General features: G+C 42.2%; 1 protein-coding gene across 1 annotated transcript in view; it reads right to left on the reverse strand.

Annotated features, from left to right (window-relative positions):
- SLC35G2 (solute carrier family 35 member G2) overlaps positions 1-5723 on the reverse strand; it is a 43912-nt gene extending 38189 nt beyond the window's left edge. Inside the window, exon 1 of the mRNA XM_055413254.2 lies at positions 5614-5723. The gene's annotated coding sequence lies outside the window, so the exon portion shown is untranslated. The remainder of the gene's footprint in view (positions 1-5613) is intronic.
- Between the last annotated feature and the right edge of the window lie 277 nt (positions 5724-6000).

A 6000-nucleotide genomic window follows, 5' to 3' on the forward strand; every position in this document is an offset into this window, starting at 1 on the left:
TTAGAATACGATTAATACCATCATTATTTTCCCCATCAACAAATTCCAACCTCAAACTGGAAAATTAAATTGCTATTCAGTTCACCAGGAGGCAAAGATTCCTCTCAGTTCAGTTCAGTTCAGTCACTCAGTCGTTTCACCAGGAGGCAAAGATTCCTCTCAGTTCAGTTCAGTTCAGTCACTCAGTCGTGTCCAACTCTTTGCAACCCCATAAATCACAGCACACCAGGCCTCCCTGTCCATCACCAACTCCCGGAGTTCACTCAAACTCATGTCCATTGAGTCGGTGATGCCATCCAGCCATCTCATTCTCTGTCGTCCCCTACTCCTCCCACCCCCAATCCTTCCCAGCATCAGAGTCTTTTCCAGTGAGTCAGCTCTTCGCATGAGGTGGCCAAAGTATTGGAGTTTCAGCTTTAGCATCAGTCCTTCCAATGAACACCCAGGATTGATCTCCCTTAGAATGGACTGGTTGGATCTCCTTGCAGTCCAAGGGACTCTCAAGAGTCTTCTCCAGCACCACAGTTCAAAAGCATCAATTCTTCGGTGATCAGCTTTCTTCACGGTCCAACTCTCACATCCATACATGACCACTGGAAAAACCATAGCCTTGACTAGATGGACCTTTGTTGGCAAAGTAATGTCTCTGCTTTTTAATATACTATCTGGGTTGGTCATATTTTCTTTCATCTACAAAAAATACTCTAAAGAATAGCTTCTTTTTTTAAAGATTAGAGAGTAACAGTTTGAAAATATGACAGACTAAATGGCATTTAAGTAAAAACACTTTCATTTAAGTAAAAACACTAAGCATTTTTTATTAATTTTTATTGGAGTGTAGTTGCTTTGCAATGTCGTTAGTTCCTGCTGTTCAGCAAAATGAACCATTTATACATATACACATATCCCCTCTCTTTTGGATTTTCTTCCTATTTAGGCCACCACAGAGCACTGAGTATAGAGTTCCTTTTGCTATACAGTAGGTTCTCATTAGTTATCTGTTTTATACATAATTGTGTAGATATGTCAATCCCAATCTTCCAATTCATTCCATCTCCTCACCTCCTTGATATCCATACATTTATTTTCTACATTGATGCTTCTATTTCTGCTTTACAGATAAGTTCATCTGTACCATTTTTCTAGATTCCACATATAAGTGACACTATATGATATTTGTTTTTCTCTTTCTGACTTACTTCACTCTGTATGACAGTCTCTAGGTCCATCCTCATCTCTGCAAATGGCACAGTTTCGTTCCTTTTTATGGCTGAGTAATATTCCATTGTGTATATATGCCATAACTTCTTTATCCATTCATCTGTTGACAGACATCTAGGTTACTTCCTTGTCCTGGTTATTGTAAATATTGCTGCAATGAACATGGGGGTGCATGTATCTTTTTGAATCATTAAATATTTAGAAACTGAATAAGTATTAAAAGGTTCAAACTGATTAACATGTTACTCCTCATAGAAGACAAGCCTATGTACATGTGGGTTAAAATAAGCAATTACTTCTCACAAAGCCATCTTCAATAGAATTTTACATCTAGGAATGAAATGAATTTAAAAAGGAAAAAGGGAGTATAAACCTAGAATTTAAAATGTAATCTTTTTATAATATCATGAAACATAGTAGATTAACTTATTATAGAAGGATGGAGTTGGTGATGGACAGGGAGGCCTGCTGTGCTGCGGTTCATGGGGTTGCAAAGAGTCGGACACAACTGAGCGACTGAACTGAACAACCAAATGTAAACGTCAGATATTATAAAGGGTAAAAAGATAGATTTGACTATATAAAATGAAATTTTCTACACAGCAGAAAATATAATAAAGTTTAAAAATTTTTTAAAAGAAAAAAAGTTGCAACATATGCAACCAAATCTTTAGCATCTGAGGAATTTTCACAAATAAGAAAAAGCCTATAAGCATACCAACAGAAAAATAAAGCTATGAGCTGGGAACTCACAAAACAAAAATAAGTATAACCAGTAAGTATGTAAAAAGATGCTCTTTACTGCCTATCCAATTGACAAAAAAACATTATTTTGGTAATAGTGTGGGGATTCTGACATTCTAGTTCAGTTTTTATACTGGTATATATTTTCTGTAGCACAATCTAGAAATATCATTCTTCCAACAAACATTTCTTAAATACACATATATCTGACATTGTGTAGATGCTAAGGACATAGTAAAGAGTAAAACAGACAAGGGAGGAGATAATAAATAATTAAAGAAATAAATGCATCAAAAATAAAACGTATATATCCATTGAACCATAAATTTCACTTCTAGGAATTTTTTCCAAGGATATAATCAAGTGCACAAATATTTACTCAAAAACACTATTTGCAGAATGGTATAATAACAGCAAAAATCAGAAATAAATAAATGTTCTTTATTATGAGATTATTTAAATAAATTGCTCTGCTGACATAGTACAATATTACACAACACTTAATAATGATGACCTAGTTTTATATATATTGATTTGAAAGACATTAGTGATAAATTATACAGTGAAAATGCAACCAACAGAAGATTGGTTCATTTAAAATACATGTGGATTTATTTAAAAGAAAATCTGTTTGAGTATAGAGGTGTCCTAAAAACTAAAAATAGAATTACCATAGTGATCCAGGAATCTCACTCTTGGACATACATCCAAAAAAGATGAAAGCTCTAATTCAAAAAGATATATGTACCCTAATGTTCATAGAGGCGCTGTTTACAATACCCAAGATGCTGAAGCAACCTAAGTGTCCATCAGCAGATGAATGCATAAAGAAGATGTGGTATATATATACAAGGGAATATTACTCAGCCATAAAAGAATGAAATAATGTCATTTGCAGCAATATGAATGGACTGAGAGATTAACATACTAAGTGAAGTAAGTCAGAGAAAGACAAATATTACATCACTTATATGTGGAATCTAAAAAATAATACAAATGAACTTATTTACAAAACAGAAACAGATTCACAGACATAAGAAACAAACATGGTTACCAAAAGGAAAGGGTGGCATAAGTTGGAATATGGGATTAACAGATGCACACTACCAAATACAAAATGGATAAATAACAAAGATTTACTGTATAGCACAGGGAACTATACTCAATATCATATAATAAACTATAATGGAAAAGAATCAGAAAAAAAGAATATAATGCATATATGTATAACCGAATCACTTGCTGCACTCACACAATATTGTAAGTCAACTATAATTCAATTTTTTAAAAATCTATTTACAAATGTTTTTCTCTGGTTTTATGTATTGCCCTATTACCCAAATTTCTTAACAATGAGTATACATTTTATTAGAGAAAAACCACAGCTATTCAACATTTTGAAGAGCGTATATGTAGTCTTTACAGAGTTCACAAAGCGTATCCCACCAGTATAATTGAGATTATCGGCATTATGATACATCTTAGTCATTATTTTCTTCAGGTTATAACTTTCCATAAGATTGTTGGCTAGCTATTGTTTCCCATTAAATTTGTCATTAATTCTTTTTGTTTAAACTTCGTTTAGGAACATCTTTCTTGTATTAATATCAATTTTACCTCTTTATAGACTATATTTGTTCTGTAATTAAAATATGTGTATTTTCTTATACTTTAAACTTTTTATCTTGTTTTGGGGTATAACTGATTAACAATGCTGTGATAGTTTCAGGTGAACAGCAAAGGGACTAAGCCATACATACACATGTATCCACTCTCCCCTAAATTCCTGTCCCATCCAGGCTGCCACATAACATTGAACAGATTTCCATATGGTGCTCAATGTGCTCAGTCACTAAGTCATGTCCAACCCTTTGTGACCCCATGGACTGTAGCCTGCCAGGCTCCTCTGTCCATGCGATTCTCCAGGCAAGAATACTGTAGTGGGTTTCCATTTCCATCTCTAGGGGATCTTCCTGACCCAGGGACCAAATCTGCATCTCTTGCACTGGAAGGTGGATTCTTTACCACTGAGCTACCAGGGAAGCACCATGCTATACAGTAGGCCCTCGTAAAATAAATAAATAATTTTAAAACATGCGTAAATACTTTCTTGCTCAGCCAAATACCAAACACTTTAATTCACAGGTTCTGTGACTTGGAAACAGATGATTATGAAAGTTAATGGTTCTGCAGAGTTCAGAAATACTAAAGGTGTCAAAAAATAAAGATAGATTATAAAAAAGTTCTAGAAAACATGTGTAATTTGTAGTGTGTGATGGCGCTGAAAACCAGTAAGTGTATTTACATGTGTGTAATGTTTGTATATACTCACACATGCATCCTACATATGCTATGTATTTGCATATGTGAGAGTTCTTGTTTATGCTCACCCTGTGCCTTCCCATGTAGGTAAATCAAGCCTGTTAGGCGTATGCTTTATCTGCACCCCCAGGATAAGCCACATTTGCCTTCAGGTTATCTTCAGGCAACAAGCATCAACTCATCCGAAAAGGGTTTCACTGTCTAGCGGGCGCTACTCTGGCCGCCTGCCTTGGAGGCCGGCTATTTCTGGCAAAGGTGCTGGGTAGAACCGCAAGTCAGGCCGCCTCCAGGGAGCTAAGCCGACGACGAAGGCGCTGGAGGTACTTCAGCACCACGGACACGGGCAACCCCAATCAGGTCCTTTAGAGCCTAAAGTCAGCCGACACCTCCCCTTCCCCAAGCGCTCCCAGCCCCCTCCGCCCAGTGCGTCACTGTCTCTGGGCCCTCAATCGTCACTCAGTCGCCAGCTTTTCATCCCGCTCCCCCGCCAAGCCCGGCAAACGCCTGAACAGAGATGCGAGTCTGCGCAGGCCCCCTACTCGCCCTTCCTTGTGGCCCGCGCCACCCCTCCATCCTCCTCTCTCCAAAGAGGCCACACGGGCGCACGTGGCGTAGAAACCCTACGGCCCAAAGGCGGGTCAGGGAGGGGTGGTACTTTCCTCCTCGGAGCTGGGGGAGGCTGCGTGGACTTGCCCTGCGCCTCTAGCCACCACACTCGGCCGCGGCCTGGCCCTTCCTCCACTACTTCTTGCCCTTGCCTTTCACTGTGGGAAGGATCGCGCTATACCGTTTATTCTCCGCGAAAATCTCAAACCATGCAGACAGGCGTCCAAGAATCGGCAATAGAGTAAAGGAAAATACGCTTAGCCTTATTTCTAAAACCACCCAGCATTCTTAAAAAGTTTGAAATTGACGCCATGGCGCCACAGGGACTCATCCTGGTTTGGGTGGGCTCCTGAGCGTGAGGAAAGCAAGAGTCCCTGGCCTTTATCAGAGAAGTACACATACACGCGACGGTGGCAGGAAACGGGGGCGCAGAGGCCATAGCTGATGCTGACCCTACCGAACCCGTGTCCAGGTTTTCCAAGGGAGCAGTGCTGGGAAGTGGGGGCCCCGCGGACCCTCAGGCGTCGAGCAGAGCCCCGGAGAAAGGGTGTGAAGGGGACGGGGCGCGTCACCCGGGTCGGCCCCAGCCCCAGAGAGGGACTCAGAGGTGCCTCGGCTGAAAGTGAGTGTGTGGGCTTCCCCCATTCCTTATGGGTGGGGGCTCGCCCGGCAGGCAGGGTCAAGTCCCCAGTCTGCTGTGCTGACCGGCGGCCGGGTTACCTGCGTGTCGCGGCGAGGAAGGCGCGAACCGGTGCTCCGGCGGGGGCTGCCCGCTGCCGCGCGCCTGGTCCAGGCTCTGAGCCCGCTGAGGCCACCGCGGGCTTCGCCAGGAAAACCGCGGCCAGGGCGGCGGAGGCCGCGGGGCTGGGCGGGGAGAGGGGCGTCGCCCGCGCGGACACTGCGCCTGCGCTCTCTGCGGCTCCCCGGGTCCCTCACCCGCAGGTGCCCCAGGGGAAGACCACTTGGGGCGCCGGGTATTCGTGCCGGGACTGAGGGACTTCCCCTACCCGCACGGTGGGAGGGCCCAGGAGCCGGGAGACTGCCTTCCCGGACCACCACAGCCTACGCCCTCAGAAACGCGCCCTTGGAGAGACCTGGTTTGAAGCA

The sequence above is a fragment of the Moschus berezovskii genome, chromosome 1, assembly GCF_049115385.1.
Source record: "Moschus berezovskii isolate FMDL1 chromosome 1, NW_MosBer_1.0, whole genome shotgun sequence".
Taxonomy (NCBI): domain Eukaryota; kingdom Metazoa; phylum Chordata; class Mammalia; order Artiodactyla; family Moschidae; genus Moschus; species Moschus berezovskii.